Source organism: Lissotriton helveticus, chromosome 2_2 (genome assembly GCF_964261635.1).
Source record: "Lissotriton helveticus chromosome 2_2, aLisHel1.1, whole genome shotgun sequence".
Classification (NCBI taxonomy): Eukaryota; Metazoa; Chordata; class Amphibia; order Caudata; family Salamandridae; genus Lissotriton; species Lissotriton helveticus.
Window position 1 is genome coordinate 481723459 of NC_136060.1, and position 21456 is coordinate 481744914.

Below are 21456 nucleotides of genomic sequence, written 5' to 3' on the forward strand. Positions count from 1 at the left end.
AAAAAAATAAGATTAAAAAAATTGTCATGTTCCATCACTGCATTATTCAATAACTCTGTGGATAATAAACTGAGGAATGTATATGAATGATTCCCATACACCATAAAAACACGTTCCTCTCTCAGGACATGCGTTAAACCTCATTGTCCATTACCACATTTTTGGGAGAGTTATTTCTTGCAAGTAACATCACTGGTGCTCACTTAGACAACACAATTAAGTTCAGGCCAGTATTATTAATAGTCTAGTTATTAGGTTCCCCAAATAACATCCCATGAGCACAATAAATGTCCAAAGCAACCTTCCATCCAGTCTGTCTGGATATTCCAGAATTAACTTTGGACACACAAGAGTTTTCTGGGACTTATTATTCTACCCACTAGGAATGCACAGAGGTACCTTATCTTCCACACACATCCAACCCCTTGCGACCAAAAATCAGTCCATGTCAATGTAGCTCATAAGCAACACTCAGTGAGACATCTTCATCTAGGTGTTTCTCATTGGCCACAATGTCTTTGTACGGCCCATCAATCAATCAATCAGATTACTTGTAAAGCGCGCTACTTACCCATGAGTGTCTCAAGGCACTGAGGGGGGTTGAGGGGGGAGCCGCTACTGCTCGAAGAGCCAGGTCTTGAGGAGACTTCTGAAGGCGAGTAGGTCTTGGGTTTGCCGTAGGTGGATAGGGAGGGTGTTCCAGGTCTTGGCGGCGAGGTAAGAGAAGGATCTGCCGCCGGAGGTTGTTAGTTGGATGCGGGGGACAGCGGCGAGGGTGAAACTGGCAGAGCGGAGCTGGCGGGTAAGGGTGTAGAAGCTGAGTCTGCTGTTCAGGTAGGCTGGTCCGGCGTTGTGGAGTGCTTTGTGTGCGGGGGTGAGGATCTTGAAGGTGATCCTCTTGTCGACAGGGAGCCAGTGTAGGTCTCTCAGGTGGGGGGGTGATGTGGCCGCGGTGGGAGACGTTGACGATCAGTCGGGCGGAGGCGTTTTGGATGCGTTGTAGTCGCCGTAGGTGTTTGGCTGGGATTCCTGCCCATTAACCTTTTCCGTATATCCTCCTCCCCCTCCACACTAGCCCAGCTCTTTTCTGCTTACTCCTGCTCCTACACAAGCACTCTAAATTAAAGTAATGTTCTTGAGTCTCAACTGCAATCTGGCATTTCTAAGAGTATTTTTACTAGCTCCCTTTATGGTAAATTAATCTATCAGGGTCTTATGATCTATTCTCACCACAAATGCCGCTCACCACAAATAAGGCCAAATATAGGCCAAAGCCCACCAACGGGTTATTGTCTCTTTCTCAAGAGTAGAATATTTAGGTTCACCACCCTTTGAGATCACGAGGCATATGCCACTGTTTCTTCTCTCCCATTGTTTTCTTGATATACCGCTACACCTAGCTATGTGTTGCTGCCATCCAAAATGATTATAGTTTTCCATGAAGGATCACATGCATTAGTTTGAGAATAGGTGTCTCACTAACTCTCCATTAAACTTCACAAATTCATCCTCACAACTTCTACCCCATTCCTATTTCACAGATTTATCTTGGTTAGGTCTAAAAATAACTTCAATTAGTTTTTTCACTTTTTGGCAAGTTTTGTTCACAGTTGCTTTGTTTAAAGTCCTAGGCCTGGGGGCGTGGCCAAGATGGCGACCGCAGCGGACGTGTGCTAAGGAGGCTCCCGACCCCGGCCCCGGTAAATCGCCCGATTAGCTGCACTAGACCCCCCTCCGACCACCGCAGTGGGGGCCCCCGGCGCAGACACCACAGTGCGCCCCTCGACTGCACGGCCGGAACCGCGGCGACACTTGACATCGGAGATCCGACCGTAGCGGAGCGGCCGCGGACCACGCGCTCTGTGGCCTGCCAGGGCTGGAGGGTGCAGGCTGGGCCGCATGAAGTGAGCGGTGGGCAGCGGCCCGATCATCGAGGGCCCCCAGCGGAGAAGCGCACAGCAGCCGCCGACGAGAGAGGCTCCCTGGGGCAGCGAACACACACGCCCGGGAGCGCCAAAATCGAGGCCCCGGCTCGGTGGCCTACTCGCAGTGCAGCCCGGGCGAGCGGGGTGACCTCTGCCCCGGGCCGCCGAAGGGAGACGTCGGGTGACCCCCCTTGGTGCGCGACACAGAGGGAATAGGCGAGGCACGCCGCAGGAGCAGCGAAAGCGGGCGTAGCCAATTTGAGAACCGGTGGGCGCAGTGAAAATCGAGGCCGGGGACTGGAGGCCTACTGCCGCAGAGGCGCCTAACGAGCCGGGTGAGTGCAGAGACTGGATGGTAGATGGTGCCGGAGCGTAGGGGCCCGAGAACGGCACGTAGTGCGGGACACTTGCACAGAGCTGGGCCCCTTCGGTGGCCTACATTTTACCTGGCGACCTAGGAGAGTCTTGAGATACCCCTGAAGTGGCAGTGAGAGACCTGCGCAGACGGCCGGCCTGCCCATAGATCGTGCCTCGGCCCTCAAGACCTGTGTGGGTAGGACCCCTCTTTACAACCCTGGTTGGTGAGCGGGAGGCGGCCTTCGGGAAGGGGCCCCCGAGACACGAGACGCCTGGAGTGTGGCGCAGATGAACCCCTCGAGCACCCAGTGGGGAGCGGTCTGAAACTGGACTGGGAGGGCCCCCTTGACCCCTCGAACTGGGCGACCGCCATCGCATAGTCCGACTGACCCCCACCTGCAGGTACCGCCGCAGAGAGTTGGCGGTAGAACCGGAGGGAGGCAACCCTGATACACAGAAGAGAGCCCCGGGTGGCGCTTATCCGGCGGGCCCCGCCATGTCAGGGGGATCACGCAAGGGAGAACGCACCATCACCGACATGTTGACGAAGGGAGCCCCTAAAGGAACCAAGAGCCCCTTGGGCCCGGCAGCGACCGCGGACTCTGTGAAGCGAGAAGATGAGGGGGGCCCGATCACCAGGGTGTTCCTGGAATCCCTGTTCAACTCACTACGGGAAGACTTCCAGACCCTAAAACAGGAAATGGCGGGAGAATATCGGGAGCTTCGCCGCGACATCGATGGACTGGGAGAAAGGGTGGCCGCGGTCGAGGAGGCCGACCAAGAGCGGAGTGAGGAAGTGGAACACTTACAGCAGGAGGTGCTGCGCCTGCAGGAACAGCAGTTGGACCTCCAGGCCCATGCGGAGGACTTAGAAAATCGCTCCCGGAGGAATAACATTCGCGTCCGAGGTGTACCGTCCAAAGCGGAGGGGAGCGACATCACCCAGTTCTTGTAGGGCCTGTTCCGGGACGTTTTGGGTGAAGGGGAGGACTTTGTGATACGCATCGACAGGGCACACAGAGTGGGATTAGCAAGAAGGGCTCCCGCCCCTCTGCCGGACATGACCTATGGCGGCACCTCCACCCTCAAACCACAGCATATACCTACTATTCAGCCGCCCACAAGTCTTACGCGAGACTTGACTTCTTTCTCTGCACCTCACAACTGATGCTCCGAGTAAAGGATGTCGACATCCTCCCGGCCTCTCTGTCAGATCACTCTCCGGTGCTGGCTTCCTTTCTTCTCCCACACACACCTGGCCCGCAGCGACACTGGCGCCTAAGAGACACCCTGCTCCAGAGCCTTACTGTAGTGGAGCGGATCAAGACCGCCATCGCCCAGTTTCTTACTCATATGCTAACACAGACACAACCAAGGCCACCCAGTGGGCCGCTCTCAAGACGGTCCTACGCGGGGAATTAATCTTTCATCACCACAGCCAACAACAGAGATCGTACCCAGAAACGGGCGGAACTCACCCAACGTGTGGCGGAGCTGGAGCAGATGCATCAGCGCAGAGGCGGCCCGAGCATGGCACCAACTTTGTACGGAAAGAAAGATGCTGGCGGCCCTGGACCAAGATGTGGCCGAATACGCAGCCTTACACCTACGGCACGCGTATTACACTGGGGGGGATCGCTGCGGGAGACTCCTGGCGAGCAAATTGCGAGAGCAACGCCAAAGACAGGGCATTCACACCATCAGGTCCAGTCGGGGTGACCTAGACACCGACATCGCCGCGACCTTCGGGGACTTTTACAGCAACTTATATGCTGCAGACTCGCTTGGCACGCAAACGGGCCAAGCTTACATAGATGGAGCGCCGAACCTTGAACGAGGCGCAAGCGGAGTTCCTTGACCGACCCATTGGGCTAGAGGAGGTGATCTCGGCGATATCCCGCCTCAAACTGGGGAAATTGCCGGGCCCTGATGGCTATTCGGCGGCCTTTTATAAAACCCTATGCCACCAGGTGGCCCCGTTATTGCGGGACCTCTTCAATACATTCGACCAGCCCGGTCCCATTCCAGCGGATCTGCTGGAAGCAGCGATATCGGTTATACCCAAACCCGGCCGTGACCCCATCCGGTGTAGCTCCTACAGGCCGATCTCCCTGTTAAACGTTGACCTCAAACTCTATACGGGCATCCTCGCGAATCGATTGGCGCCCTATATGCAGCAGCTAGTGGAACCTGACCAAGCAGGCTTCATCCCCCAGAGACAGACCAGCGACAATACGAAACGAGTCCTCCACCTCATTGAGGCCGGGTCAGGGACGCGGCCGGACTGCATGTTGCTGACTATCGATGCCGAAAAAGCATTCGACAGAGTGCACTGGCCATATCTAGAGCTGAGGCTGAAGCGGGTTGGGATGGGGGAGACGCTCTGTAACCGCATAATGAACTGCTACCACCAGCCTAACGCCACAGTCCGGGTCAATGGGCATACCTCCCGCGCTTCCCAATTAGCAGAGGCACCAGGCAAGGGTGCCCGCTCTCCCCGATCCTGTTTGCCCTCTACATGGAGCCGTTAGCGCAGCGGATCCGGCACCATAACCTTATCAAGGGCATGCCCTTCGGTGGGGATGTGCACAAGATCAGCCTATATGCGGACGACATCCTGCTGTCCCTGACAGACCCGATGCAATCCCTCCGGGCGCTCTTTATCGAGCTGCATACCTTCGCACTAGCCTCAGGGTTTAAAATGAATCTAGAGAAATCGGAGGCACTGAACATATCCCTGTCACCAGACACGCTGGCGGCTAAGAGTGAATTCGACCTGCAATGGTCTGACACTACTATTCCTTATCTGTGAGTTCTGCTGGCCCCTACCATTCAGGCCACCACCGAAGCCAACTATACCAAACTCCGCTTGCGCCTTAGCGACGAACTCAGACGGTGGAAACGAAACTCGCTCTCCTGGCTTCGACGGATAGCGGCCGTCAAGATGACCCTGCTACCACAGATCCTCCATGTGTTTCAGACCCTCCCTTTGCGCCCCCCCATAGGCTGGCTTCAGCGGACACAGTCGGATCTGGCACGCTTTATTTGGAACGGTCGCCGTCCGCGCTTCAAGCATGCGATCGCAATTCTCCCCCCTGCACATGGCGGAGTGGGGGTGCCTGACCTTGCCCTATACTACCAAGCGGCGCAGCTCCGCACCCTCGTGGAGTGGTACCGGCTGGAATCCGGTAAGCACTGGCTCTTCCAAGACCAGGCGGTGGCAGGCAGACCCCTTCCAGGGGTTCCATTTCTACCGCGATGTCACAGGCCCCCAATCTCTATGCATCACTGATCACGAGCACCGTATTAGACGTGTGGGACAGAGTAGCGATCAAATACGACCTCACCTCGTTTCCCTCCCCAATGACCCCACTTTTCGATAACCCTGACTTCTCCCCGGGACTGGACCCCAAGGCGTTTGTTGCTTGGAGACGCTCGCCCTGTAGAGAACTGGGACACCTGTTTGACCTCAACGGCATCCTTCCCTTTCAGAAAGTGAAGGAGGACTATGGCATACCAGAGGCGGACCGCCTACCCTACCTGCAGGTCCGTCACTGGGCCTTACAGCCGACGATCAGACCCAACGCGCAGCGCTTCCTCACCCCGTATGAAAAGTGGCTGTTGACGCGCACCTCAGATAAAAAACTGATCTCCGATCTGTATCAACACCTCCTCATCACCAACATATACACCTACAATGCAGGGAGGGTCAGATGGGAGAGAGACTTGGGGAGACAACTCACACACAAGGAATGGGAGGGCATATATCATAGAGCTAGGCACTCGGCCTATCACACTGGTCTCACAGAAACCCTGACCAAGGTGGCCACCTACTGGTACCACACACCGGACCGCCTACACCGATGGGATCCCCGCATTAGTGACCGCTGCTGGAGGGGATGCGGGGAACTCGGCACACTAGAGCACTTATTATGGAGCTGTGACCGCTTACAACCCTATTGGAACACGATCCTCGATGAGGTAGACTCCCACATGGACACCCAACTTCCCAGATTCCCCGCTTATATATTGCTTGGGTTCCCCAATGCCTTGATGTATCCCCTGAAGTCCAGAAGAGGGAGGCTCATAGCGATAGCGCTGGGGGCCGCCGTTCAGAACATTGTAGCGCACTGGAGGGCCATTCAACCCCCCCCTCCCCCACACACCGGCTGGCTCCACAGGCTATGGATGATTTTGGGAATGGAGAAGTTGGCTCTGGCTAAAGAGGGGAGGGGAGAGGAATTCGCAGCACTTTGGCGACCATTTTTGTCTCTGCTCAAGGGGGAATTTAGGGAATTGAGCTGCCCGCGTTATTTACGCTTGCTTCGCATTGCAGAAACACCGCTCGAGGAACCTAAGGGTCAGAAGCACAGGCGCAAGATTAAGGGCTGATGTTAGACCTATGGCCTACGGTTAGGGGTGTGTGGACGTTCCTTTACTCATTCTTTTACTTTGTGGACAAGGAGGGGGGGTGAGAAGGGGTTATGGACCGAGTTTCCCCGCTGCAAGCCCCCTACATTTATGACATTGTCAATGTATTTGTCACCGCATGCCATGGGGGTATTAAGGCAAAAGCGAATGCTATCACGTTTAACCGGGAACTGTGGTCTGTATGTTTTTCTTATCTTAAAAACTCAATAAAAGATTTAAACCATAAAGTCCTAGGCCTCTGATAGTCAACATTTTCAACATCAATGTTGCACTTTTACATGGCTATACTTAACACACTTTACCTAAAAATTGACAACACTTTTTCCAATGCATCATCATGCTCGATTTTATTGCCTTTAACCACTTCGGCGCTGATGACGAGCTCAGCTCGTCATCAGTTGCGCCGCTCACACGCTGATGACGAGCGGAGCACGTCATCTAACGCGCGTTTTTAAAAAACGCCGCGTACAGTGGGAAAAGCCGCCGCGTGCATGCGATTAAAGAGGAAGATGTTATTCTAGAAGTTCATAATATTTGACAGTCCCTTAAATAAATAGTGCAGAGCTCTTTTTAAATTGACCTGTGCCGAGACTAAACCAAAGGTTTTACACTTACAGCTATATGTCCCTTCAGGTTTATTAAGAAAAGTCAAGGGTATTGCAAGTGGCAACGCTCTTGAGTGTTGTTAGAAAATGGGTTACTGGTTGACTGGGGTGTGAGCACTGGTCAAGCAAGCAGCAACCACAATCCTAGTCAGGGTAAGACATAAGCAAACTCCAAATTAACCTGTGCTCATCCCACTTGGCACAGAGCAGTCCAGCTTAATTTAGAGGCAATGTTTAATTGTTTGTGCAACACTTAAAACAGTAAAAACACCACACAAAAAGATCCCACACCAGGTTAGCCATACAGAGACTAATTTAATAAATAAAACAAGACCAGAACAACAAAAATCCAATCAGTACAACCAAAGTTAGGAATTTTAAAGAATGAACGGTAAAATAGTGCATAAAAGCAGAAAGCGCCAACCGTGGCTATCAGTCACGCTGGTCTGCATCATAGTCAAAAGTTCAGGCCAACTGCGATGGTGCGGGGTCAGATACAGTCCCAGATTAATCCCACTGAAGGCTTACCTTTTCAAGTCTTGAGCCAAGAGTCCTCTTCACATTGGAGAGGGTCACAAGGAGCAACAAGAGCATGGCACGAGGAGCAGGCCGGGCATCGCAGACGAGCAGGCTGGTGCCTCGGGTTGGCAGTCTTCAGGGGTCGAACGATGATTACTGTGCGAAGAGACGGGCTGGTGGGGGCTCACGCTGAATTTCAATTAGAACATTAATGGGAAATGCTTCAACACCTAAGACCCATCAGCACAAATGTTTTTTTTTACCTGCCACAATGTCCCTTCTTAATCAGCTCATGCTTTAATGCTGCATGCTACTTTCCATAGATCCCACACCAAACCTAGACCTCGTAAAATATTGTAGGCATGCTGCCATACCTTCCACGTTAATGCAGAAGAAGAGTCCAAACGAAGTATAAATATCGATGAATGTAAAAACTAAGAATTCAGTGCAAATCTATATATTTAAAAACGAAAGTATGTCTGTTTGTCCTTTATGCATTACTACACCATTCAGCCGATCGCCATGAAACTTTGGGAAGTTGTTGAGTACACTCCCACGAAGGTTTCTGGCCAAAAAAAAAAAAAATGTTAAAAGTTGTTGAGTACATTCCCGCGAAGGTTTCTGGCAAAAAAAAGAAAATGTGTTAAATATCGCGAGCCCCCCCCCCCCCCCGGGCCACCAGGGCCCTCATAATCTTTCCAATACTGAACGTTTACAGTTTACGGTGCGACTCGCTGCAAGTGTGTGGACTACATTTGGAGAATCCGTGCTTCTCACATGGACAACTGTATGTGGTCAGCTCATGCGCGGAAAACCTTCAGATTTATTCGTGTACGCACCTGACGGAAAAATAAAAAAAACTGTGTATCCACAAGCACTCAAATAAATAAACAGAATTAAAACAACACTTTAAAATGTTTTCCATATTAAAATGAATAAGTTTCAATAAAAATGACACAATGTAAATTGAATGTTATCATAACAAGTTTCCTTAAATTTCCTTTCTTCTGAGATCGCAGCAACGCGCGACGGGTAAGCTAGTTGTCTATAAATTATTCTTAGAAGACTTATAATATAAGACTTTTAGAAGACTGATAACATAAGCTGAGAAACTCTTCACACCCCCCTCAGCAGTACTAATTGTTTAGATGACACGTCAGAGTCTGCTTATGAATATGCTCCCAGTGGTTCTGCTCTGCTCATGTGCACAGAGGTGTAAGCAACATTGTTCACTGCAATGCTTTGTCTAACTTTGCATGATATAAACCCAGTATAATCATGGATATTACCTCACAATTATTGATTAAAATCTTGCAGGCGGCATTGGTATCTATAGGGCTCAGGTTTATTCCTTGCAAAGCTCCTTCCCAATCAGCATCAGGCTATGGACCTGATTTAGAGTTGGGAGGATGAGAAACTCTATCACAAATGTGACGGATATCCCATCCACTGTATTACAAGGGCATTTTATCCTATGGCACTTCTAAAATGGTGGACGTGGTATCCGTCATGTTTGTGACGGAGGATCTTCTCCTCCGAGTCCAAACTCTAAATCTGGCCCTATGTGGCTTCATCTTCACCCCGGACAAATGGAATTGAGTAGCTAGATAATTTCTGAGGAGTTAGGGGATAGAAGATTATTTAAACACTAAATGTGCCTCTGCAGAATAGGTGCCTACAAGCAAAGGACCTCGACACTAAGAGCAGTTCTCACAGGACAGTTCATCACGGTAAATCAAGATGCTTTTGGTCAACAACATTTTAGTGCCAGTGCTTACAATGCATGTTCTGCAAGCAGCACAAAAGGCAGGCTGCCACTGCTTCTGCCAAACCATCGCGTTGCAATCTCTAGATGGGCCAAGTGCAGGTGCGAGTCGCGATAACCAGTGATACGCCTCAGGCCAAGTACGCATTCAGGTCAGGTACTCCAGAGGTACGCCCTCAGGTGGTGTCTCCTCTATGAGGTCCCCTGCAGCGCGCACTACGAAATTTGTTTTATTAATTGAATTGTTTACTTACCTCCAATTATCCATATTCCGGATTTTAGCACCCCCTACCCTGCCCCTCCCCCGCCCCGCCTCTCTGCCCCACTGCAACTCCCTCCACGGGCCGCGGCTAGAGGTGGAGTGTTTTTAGCACTGAGCTTTTGCTTTTTAGCAAGCCTCAGAGTACATATGGCTTTAAGAAGTGGGCAGCTAATAGTCAGTCGCTCACCCTGATGTTTAAAACCCATAGGCCTTCTTTATCTCCAAATCCTGGGTTGTGTGATCACAGTTCAACAGGCGTCCGGCTGAACTCCTGCACACAGCTCAAGAGTAAGATGGCTGAACAGTGAAATAACCGTGTATCATGGTATAAAGTAATATTTAATAGCACACACAAGTGTACAGCCAGTGAGGCGGGGGAACCACCTGCTAACTGCAAACATCAGAACCTGTCAGAACGAGGGATTGCTTCCCTCAATGCCTCTACTTATATTTTACAGCATCACTATAAACAACAACTTTGTAAAGAAATTACTTTGAAAAAGAGGATCATCATCACTGTACTCAAAGACACTAACTAGTGTGATTGAACCCAACATTTACAGAGTATGCTTGAAGGGTATCCCTTCCCTTCATGCACATGGTGGGAAGATGGATGGTGCTGGGGACCACAGTCTGGGGGTTTTCGACAAGACATGTTAAAAACAGAGCTTGGACATTTCCCTATGCAATGCCCTATCTCTGTTCTTTTTATGATGTTATTAGAGGAACCAGACCCACTTTGCTCTTTTCCTGGTATGTATATAGAACAGGCTAGATGTTTAAGTGCCTGTCTGCTCAAGCTCTACAATTCACTTCTAGATCCATGGGCCGAGCCCCAGCAGATATCTACAAGTAACGCGCCACACTTTGGAACTCCCTGCTTGACCACCGAAGAAATACATACATTAATCTTAAATTCAGACAAATCTGGCTATTCCCTACTGAACCAGAACCCTTGCTGTAGCTGCGTTGACAACATAAGGCTTCATCTTGTTGACCCAGGGCCGGCTTTAGCATTGGTGGCGCCCAGTGCGACAATCACTTTTGGCGCCCCCACGTCCCAAGACCGCCTCCTCGGATTCTCCCACTACCACATGCAAAAGTGCCCCTGGTCTCGCCTATCATAAGATATTGGTAAACACATCGCCCCCCAGAAGTCACAGCGCCCCTCCACAGCTCAGCGCCCAGTGCAGCCGCACCAGTCGAACTGCCCTAAAGCCGGACCCATTCCATCATCGTCCTCGTTGCCTAGTTCCATAAGGGCAACAGATCCTCTGGGTGCAAGTGAGCCCAATTATTACTTTAAATGTACCCATATGTGTATGCATTATAAGGTACTTGGCAGACTAGATATCAATTTATTTCATAATTGTGTGTAACATAACTATGATATCAGGATTTGAGTTTCAACGGATAATACCGAATTAAACTCACTGATGAAAACTCAGCCAGTTCGGGTTTCAAACTATATCCAGTGATTTTTCAAACACCTACAGTCGTAGTGCTTTAACACATGAGTGAGCCAAAGCACTAGAAATTGGTATTGGCAACAGTATTCATCTTGTAGATCCACCCACATACTTTTTACACTGTTAGAGAAGGTACTCAACATTGCCACTACCACTATTTCTAATGTTCCCAAACACAGTTGACCCTCGACCAGGCCATCCGGTTGCCAGCTAAGAACAGATCTTTCCGAAAGTTATTGATGGGGGTCTCCAAAACCATAAATTGCTCCTCCCCCACTAATTGTCCTCAAGTTCTGATTACATACGTCTTCGCAGTCATAATCTTCTGGCTTCTCGTTCATTTTAATCTAATATACATATATTCATTTTTGGTACTCACATAGCTATATTGACGGGATAATCACTCAAACCTCCATGGGGAGCTTCTGGTTTTTGGTCTTATTTATTGGGACTCCTGCACTGGGACTCTCTCTCTCTCTCTCTCTCTCTCTCTTTCCCTCTGTCTCTCTCTCTTTCCCTCTCCATCTCTCTCTCTCTTCCTCCCTCCCTCCCTCCCTCTCTCCCTCTCTCCCCTCCCCCCTCTCTCCCTCTTTCTCTCTCTCCCTCTCCATCTCTCTCCCTCTCTCTCTCCCTCTATCCCTCTCTCTCCCTTTCTATCTGTCTGTCTCTTTATCCCTCTCTCTCTTGTTCCTTCTCTCTCTCTCTCTCTGCAGCTCTCTCCCCTTCTATCTCTCTCTGTTTGTCTGTCTGTCTCTCTCTCTCTCAAATGACATGAGCTGTAGCTCCCTGCTCAAGGCGTATATCAGAAGAACCTGTTATAAGGACGCCTGGAACAGGTAGGTGAAGTTCAAGTAACTCTTTATTACGGTCTCCACTCAGGAACCTTTAACACATCGTGCTACACGCCCAGCGACTACCAACTCTGCCAGTCAGGCTGCAACTTGTCAACATTCTAAGGCAGCCCCTGGCTCAGCTGTAGGAACATTCCAAGGGGTGGAAAAGGGAGGGGGTGGAAGAGAGGGGGAGACCACAGAAGGGAAGTGGGATATTATAAAGCAGACCAAGTAAAGTACGGGAATTATAACACACCTTCCCCCATAAAAAAATAAATAGAAATACCGCTGCCACCAAAGCAAGTCCAATCGGCATTCTGAGGAACATGTATGACCCCAGTGGAGTGGTAAAAGCAGTTAACTTTCTGGAGTCGGGGTGTAACTCTACTTGATGGTAGGCATTGGAAAGGTCAAGTACACTAAGGCAAGTGGCTTCCCCCATGGCGCTTAAAACCTCGTGGATGCTTGGAAGTGGGTGTCTTTCAATGATGACGTTATCATTAAGGTCTCTGAGGTCGGTGCACAATCTAATGTCATTCCATGGGCCTTAGCTATAACCACAGGTGCGATCCATGCGCTGCAGTCTACAGGTTGTATTATACCTAGGGACTGTAGTCTGGCCAGTCAGGTTTAAGGGGTTCCCACATAAGGTGAGGCATGGGTCTTGTTTGTGTGCAATGGGTTTGGCATTGGGTTTCAATTTTATTTTGGTTTGGAAATTTTTAAGGAGCCCTAGTTTGGGAGTGAAAACATCAGGGAACTCTTTGATGAAGGTTTCACCCTGGGTGGATAAATCAATGGTAAGAACTTGCTCTGGGTTGTTGGGATCCTGTTGTATGCCTAACTCGTTTTGGTGTTGCCAACCAAGGAGATTGGACTCCTCCTCAACTATGTAGACTTTCCCACGGGTGACACGGTCTTTGAATGAAATGTGGGTTTCGACCATGCCCTTCAAAGGGATAGATTCCCCGGTGTAGCTGCTGGGAGAAATGTCAGGTTTTGTTAATTCACTTTCTTTACAGAAGTTCATTTTATTAAAGTCAGCAATGTTCACAAAAGTGAATGGGGAACAAGAATCCGCAAACATGTTGATTTTCTTTCCACCCAACATCACATTGTGGGTAGTTTATGTGATTGACGGTGCTGGGGTCTTCGACTTGGAAGATAATTTTCTTTACTGATTTTAGGCTCAGGAGTAACCGCCGCACTGTTCTGTTTACTGTGACAAACTCTAGCCAGGTGTCCTTTCTTATTGCACTTCTTGCAAATACCTGATATGGCTTGCCAATTAAGGTTGTTGGCAAGGTGGTTGCTACTACCGCACCGGCAACATTTAAGTCTGTTGGGGTTGTTGTCACGAGTAGAACTGGAGATTTTAGCATTTTTTATTTTGCAAATAGTGTTTTCATTGATAGTATCAGCATTTTCTGATTCAACGATTTCAGACACTTGGCTCTGCTACTGAATGGGATTGTTCGGGTAGAACAGGAATAGTTCTAATCTATTTCATGCAGAGGGCGGTATGTTCAATAGATTTAGGCAACTCGATTTCTTCTTGTAAATTAGATTGTTTTTGCAGCAATTTTTCTTGGATTTTACTATTAATGTTGCACCTCACCTTTGGTCCCATTAAGGGAGTCGTTGAGACCTCAGAATTGGCATAGCTCACTTAGACCTTTCAGCACAGCAACGTAGCTGGAAATGCTTTCATGCTGTCCTTGGATCCTACAGAAGAACTTGTGAAGTTCCAGCACAGTGTTGACTTTATCTCCGAAGTGTATTTCCAATTTTATTAAAGACATTTCGTAAGTGTCTCCATCTTCTTCTAGGTTTGGTGCAGGTAGGGTATCAAAGACTTTCCTCCCATGAGTACCCAGATTGTGAAGGAGAATGTGTTGTTTTCTTAAAGCACAGATTTTTTCCCCCCGATGCCGTTAGGTACGACTCGAAGATCTTCAACCATTCTTTTCAAGGAAGGTTGGGTTCCCCACATTCATTTAGAAAAGGTGGGGGCTGGGTCATGCTTTCAGCAGCCATGTTGGGAAGAAAAATACTTGGAGGAAACCCTCAGGGAGAAGAAATACTCACCAAAAGAGGATTACAGGAGTGTACTGCGGGAGACACAGAAAGAAACGGTGCTTAATGCAATAGAAATAAGATAGGAACACAATGGAGGTGTGTGTGCCACAGCAAATGACTGTAGGGGGAAGGAGGAGAAGCACTGGAGATGACATGCAGAATATTATGAAGTGTGCATGTCACTGTAGAATGAGTGATGCCCAATTTCAGACAGGCAAACTGGTGTGCGCGTCACTGAAGGGGTAAATGGAGGGGTGGGCCGATGAGGTAAGAAGAGGAAACTGGTAACAAGTGATAGCTGTGCCAGTCAGCGGTGAGCGCACTGGCAGGGAAATCCAGGAGGTTACTGGAGAAGACACGCAAAATAATATGAAGTGTGCATATCACTGTGGAAGGGGAATGGTGTGCGTGTTACCTTTGTAGTTACATAGGGGAACGAAGTGAGCGTGTCACTGGAAAACTTCAGACATGCAAAATGGTGGACGCGTCACCGGAGAGGTAATTGGATGGAGAGAGTAGTTGAGGAAAGTAAAAGAAGTAAGAATCTGGTGTGTGCTGTGCCAGTCAGCGGTAGAGAATACACTGGAAGTAGCGGATGAATACAGAAGGGAAGGAGACGCGTCCTGCTCCCTTACGCAGACCAGGTGTTATAAAGACACCTGGAACAGGTAGGTGAAGTTCAAGTAACTCTTTATTACGGCCTCTACTCAGGAATCTCTAACACATAGCACTACATGCCCAGCGACTACCAACTCTGCCAGTCAGGCTGCCTTGTCAACATTCTAAGGCAGCCTCTGGCTCAACTGTAGGAACATTCCAAGGGATGGAAAAGGGAGGGGGGGTGGAAGAGAGAGATGGAGAGACCACAGAAGGGAAGTGGCATATTATAATGCAGACCAAGTAAAGTAAGGGAATTATAACAGAACCCTAATTGTTATTCACACATCAACATCACTTTCTCACCAGTGCTGGCTTCACAATAAATATTAGTATACGAAATGTCTGCTTCCATGGTCTTGTCCACCGCCCACTATCTCTGCCACATGTCCCCATATACACTGACGCTTGAGGTTCTGTGAATTCTGAACCCGTGGGTTCCACTTTGTGTATGGCAGCCATTTTGCGGTTGCCCTCACATAGGCCGATGATTCTGGCTGAACTAGTCTTTTAAGGACATGTACACCTTAGCTCGAGTTCGTGCTGACTCCTGTTTGACCTGAGTGACCTGACCCTGTTGCCTGAAGCTGACCTTGTTAAACCAGTTCCTGCCCTTTAGCTGATCAAGATTAAGGATCAGAGCACAGGACATCATAAAGTTTTACTGCACACAAACATGCCTTATCCTACTTCTATCTGTTTCTTCTTTTATGGTCTATTTACGATATGGGTTGTGGTCCTTTTTATTATGGGTTTGTCCGGCTTGTCTAAAGAAGAATGTTGGGTTTGTTCAATGATTGATTATGGGCCGGACAACTGTAAAATGGGTTTGTCGTCATGCGATACCTTGCCTAATAATACCTATGATTGGACAATTGTAAATAGCGGGTGTTTGTCCTATTGGCTAATGTTTGGCAGACCTTGCATGTCCATGTTAGGCATTTTGCATGCTTGCAAAAGCAAGGACTGTCCCTTACTTTTATGCTGAGTTTTGTAACCCTGAGCATATATAAGGCCTCTGTTCTCTGTACTCCTCAGACTGCCTCATTCAGTTGCTAAGGCTTCTGGGTGACGTAGCCTCACTTATTTAAGTTTAATAAAGATGTCTTTTCATATTTCAGCTTCTGTGCCAAGTTCTTTTTTCTATTAGTAAGTATTCCCTGAGAATGAAGATTTCATTTCTTCAAATGGCGCGGCCAACGTGGGCTTCATCAGAGAAGTGACTATCTGTGGAAGTGATCTTGTCAGAGGACTGAAATCTACTGAGGAGGACAGAACAGGGTTCTACTAAGGAGGTACTCTGTGCACAGGGATTCTGGAGATTCTTTGTTTCTGCAGCCCAGTATATTTCTGATTTTGATCCTCCACATGATGTCACTCCTGACTGAGAACCTTTTTGGCGTGAGTATTCTAAAAAAGACCGTTAGGTCATGTAGAACTTGACAGTTAGAATTTGGATAACCTTTTGATTAGTAAAAATAAGAAGTACAAGTGGGGCGCTCCCACGACTTTGTTTGGTTTCTTGGTTTTGATTTGGTTATTGCAATTACCAAAGCCTAGGGGCTCGTATATTTGCGAGTATATCGTTTTTTATAACCCCTTGAAGTTTGAAGCTAGATTAGTGAGCTATAAGATGCCTGGTCTTAGCAAATTTAGGACTGTAACTTTGGAATTTTGGAATTTGTGTTGGCCAACTTTAGATATGTTTTGGATTTTGGATATGCAAATTGCAATTTGTATAGGCAGGTAATGATGAGATTTTTCTCTATTTGGTTTTGTTGAACGGTGCACGTACGAAAAGTACATCAAGCACTACTTTGAATATAATATTTGCATAATTCTGCAAATATTTTTGGCATGCCTGTTTTCTAAGCTCACATGGAAAAATGTGTTGCTTTTTCTTGGCAGTACCATAGTGTGATGTGAAATTAATTAGCTGCCTCCCCTAAAAAGGGAATACTTAAATAGGTTTAAGTATACAAACATATTTCTTCCTTGGTGATTCTGTAATCCCCAGGGAATTAAAATATGACAAAATACAAACAAGGATCCTTTGTTCTGTGCATTTTTTTGATATGTAGAACGATTTTTGGTGTTCTGCTAGCCAAACGTAGTGAATTGAGTGTATTTTCGCTTCTTGGACATACATCAGTTTGTTGGGCTGTTTTTGAAGTCTTTTGGAACACTATTGAAAAGAGCTTCTTGTAAATATGACTTACAACTAGTATTTGCAAATGGTTTGGTTTAAGTACAGTCTGTGGGCTGTCCTCTGTTTTGTCCTGAGTATTGATTTGTGGGTTAAATGTGTGTTTACATGTCTATGTGGTTTTCCCATTAGTGCAATTTCTGTAAGTGAATAGCGATGGCGCTATTCACGAAAAGGCTAAAGCGCGCCGTATTGTGTGTCCTAAATGTTTGACCCCTTTCTGTTTATGTCTGAAATGAGCTCAAATGTGTGTTTGTGGGTTTCTTGATGTTTTCAGTCTCTTAAGCAAAATGTCTAAATGCTTAAAAAAATAAGATTAAAGTTCACATTCACTAGGAATGAAAGAAAGGCCTCAAAAACGAAAATGTTGTGTTATGTAGAAAAATAAACTTATAGCATTTTTTACTTACATACATTGTATTAGATATTAACAAACAAACACTTGCTGAGGTACATTTTTTGCTGAACTCCGATGCATTGATATGTCTTCGTTTGCAAAAGACTGTCACCGTGCTCATGTTAAACTGAGAGGAGAACTTTTATTACCTCTGAGCAAATAGCTGTTGTCTTGGCAGGTCACAGAATAAACAGGAGTATTTATTCAGCCAGGACTTTGCCCTTAGCTAAACACGGGTGAATTTTGCATCTCAGAATAGTGTTTTAAAAAGGTTACAAACTAAGGTTCATTATTTTGCATTTCAGGAAGACATTTCAATTGAGGGTTTTCCTCTCTTTAAACATTTTTTGTACGCATATTCTTGGCTCTGTTGCTAAATAAAATTGTCCTTTTTAGAAAGAAAAAATGTGGCGCCAAATTTTGTCATGTTTCAAATTAGGCTTCTGTGCTTAGATTTATAAATAAATGCATCTACAATGATAGGCAAGGGATGCAGCTTGCTTCTATATGTGGAATTATCAAAAATAATTGGGTTTATTAAAAAAATAATTATTGATTATGAAAAATAAGTATTAAAAATAAGTGCTACAAAATTCGTTTTTTACTATTCATGAAGCTTAATGCTCATACTCTGACCTCCTAGCATTATAATTTAATTTGAGTTGTGTTGCACTGCATAATGAGGACATTAGCATATGACATCTCACTTAGCGCAGGCATAAAAAACTCATTTTTCTAAGGATTTGCATGAGATATGTCTAATGTCTAATATCTGTAATGTGTAAAGAACATTCTGAGGATGATTGATATGTAACATACTTATAGGATATTTCTTTTTAAGTGCCCCAAATATCAAAGTCGAATTTGGGTATTTTTGCCATTTATAATAGCTTTAAAGTGCTTTTAGGCTTCAGTGAATGCATACATTTAGGTATAATACAAATTTGCAGGCTGTCCTCATTTGGGGTTTGCTTTTAAATGGCCCAGTGAGATTCATTTAAGGTTGATGAAATAAGTACCATTGCAACAAGCATTTGTTCTAAAACTGGTATGTGTGTTATTAGGTTTTGTAATTTATTCACAGTAAATGTTGTTTAATAATCTGGAAACAGAGATTATTTTTTAGCGCCTAAAAAGGAGATATTATTTTTCAAAACAGAGTGAATTATTGCAGGTTAGGAGGAATTAGGAAGGCCTTTTGCCTTTGTCAGCCTCAGAATGAGCAGAGGGTGGGGGCTAGTAGAGCTGCAGAGGCTTGCTCAAGTCGCGCTGAGGTGTTATCTTTAGTTTCCCTGTAAACAATGGAAGGAGGCTGTCATGTTGACATTTGTGACCTTTTAAATTAGGGCCTTGTCTCTGTGAAATGCAGAATGGCCTTGCTAAACAGGCCTCTAAAAGGGGGCTTTTCTGGTTTCTCCATAAGAACAGTTGCTTTTATTTGACAGAAAATGAGGTATTGCATTAGTTCTACACAGAAAATAAGAGGAAGCTCTTTATTCAAATTTTGAAGGCTACATGCCTGAGTGAGAACGATTTGCCAATTAAGAATTATTCTTCAAAGTGGAAATTGTGGCACAAAGCTAACATGGAGTGTCAGTGACAGAATTTTAGTTTTAGCTTAATGTTGCAAGCTGACCGACAAGATGGTAACAGTTAAGTAATGGAAATTTATTTTTGTGTCTGTTAATATGTATCATGCTTTGTCTTCTGATTACAAGTTATAAAGGATATTTGTTTGTTATGAGAAATGTCTCTCTTTTGTGTGTTGTGTTTTTTTTCTGCTTCTGCCCGCAGATCATTCATGGATTGTTCTGGGTGATTTTAAGGCTGACAAGACACGTGAGTTTGATTGGTTGAAAAGAGATGTGTTTTTAAGTAACTCCTTTGGAAAGGAATATTCAGGTGGTTTTTATATTTGTGTATGTGGTTCTATCATGAATTGTTCTTGATGGTCCTGTATGTCAGAAGTGACACAATAGATTGTATTGCCAGCCGATCACGACTGACTAGTGATCAGCTGTCAAAAGGAGGGTAGGGAAAGTAAAAGTAAGTATGAGGAAAGTAGGAGAACGTGTGTAAAAGAAAGTGTAATTTTGATTTTAAACCTAACAAATTAAGAAGGCCTGAATAGCGGGTTTTGGGCTGCAGGTTCACAGTGCATAAAGTACAGGACTTGAAGTGTGTGCGTCACCGCTCATTCACATATGCTATCATTTTGTCTATGTTTTTTTTGTGCTTGATATACAGCAAGTATATCTGATGGCTTGAAATGTCCGTTTTGTGCGTTTTTTTGCATGTTTTTTGTTTTATGTTGCTGCTTTAGATACTATTACAAGTTCACCTGTGTTGTGAAGGGTTCTACATGACGATGTATATCGCTGTACAACAGTTGGGTGAATTTGCGCTAAAATTCACAGATATGATATTTTTTCATCCTGTGTGCAAGACAGACAACACTTCATCAGTGTATGTCAAATTTGGCTATAATATTTGAACAAAAATAAAAGAGATATACAGGAAACAAGTTTTCACCTACAGTTAGTCACGTTACTGCCCCCCTTTCCTCTAAGGAACAGGCATCCCTAAATTTATGTATCCTGAATTGGCGTAAGGATAAATTATAGATCTGTGACTTTTGTGCATGGTGACCTAATTTTTATATGTCATTAGTCAGTTTTGTTCTGCTTCCTGAATAGTGTATGGCCTTGTACCATAAAGGAAACAAGGTTTAGTTTTTTCCCTGAAAAAGGAACTGGAACATTAGCTGAAATTACCGTATATGGTGTAGAGGCCAGCGGTAGAGCTAACATTCGTGAACTATTTTGATTTTTATGTATCACCCCCACTCTTGGTGTTGTGTCACATGCCTGACTATCACCCAAGACATTTCTTGTTCTTCCTATCGATTTTTCTTTCGTCACTTCTCCCCTGATTGATGTTGCATCGTGCCTAGTAATTGGGGATTTTAGCTGTGTCCTAGTTCCATTTTCCCTTTTCCATATTCCTTTCACCAGTTAGCCTTCTTTTATTATTATTATTGTATTAGGTTCACACTTCCAGATTGCAGTAATGTACCAAAGACCCCCATATTATGTATAAATCCCTTTTGTATAACCAGACTGGTTTTTAAGAATTTTCTTTTGGCCTACCTCGATGTTCTCCAGTCTGACCGTCATGGTAGTGAAGGACTGGTTAACTGACTCAATGCTATTATAAGACAAGTTTCCACATTTTGATCTTTAGCCTGTGTATTGCATAGTGCACCTGATGCATAGTTATTAAAAGGGAGGTATTTTCATGTCCCTGATCATCTGTATCATGTGATTTCTCTTTTGAGATGTTCTAGATAAGGAATTTAGGAACACCTAGACTTAATCATTGAGAGAAAAAATATGTTTACCCCATTAGACGATGTCACCATGCGTGAGGACATCCATTCAGATAGAATACCCATGTCGCTATCTACCCTTAGATGGTAGAGGATGTGCTCTCACATGGAAATGAATTGAAGAGGCTAGAGGCACTGTTTTGCCTACTGCCTTTGTTTTTGTATTGCTTTTGAGAATGGCAGTGTGTTCTAGACCAGAATTGTCTCATGGCGTATCGCCACTCCCTTGCAGATTACAGGCCACCTGCTTGCAATCCTCTTGTTAAAAACAAACTGTTTTTGTACTAAATTGAAGGAAACTAACAAATGTGTCCCATTTCCTATGTCACTAGGTTCTGCGGGATTAAGTCATAATAACCTGCGGACCTTTTGATGAAAAGCTAATTCCCATCAGTGACAGTCCCAGCACCCAGAAAAGCAGCAAGGCTGGACAGCGATCGCCAGCGCGCCATCCATGGTATCTCCAAAGAATCGTACTTGCCTCATCAGACGACATTGGACATCACAGAACCAGTTTCAGTGCAAAAGAGCGAAAGAGAAGGATTCCAGTTGTTTTGAGATTT

The 21456-nt window shown here is 46.1% G+C and overlaps 1 pseudogene; it reads left to right on the forward strand.

The window, feature by feature from the left end:
* Positions 1-21456, forward strand: part of LOC144821896 (GDNF family receptor alpha-4-like) — a 249566-nt pseudogene that overhangs the window by 123137 nt on the left and 104973 nt on the right.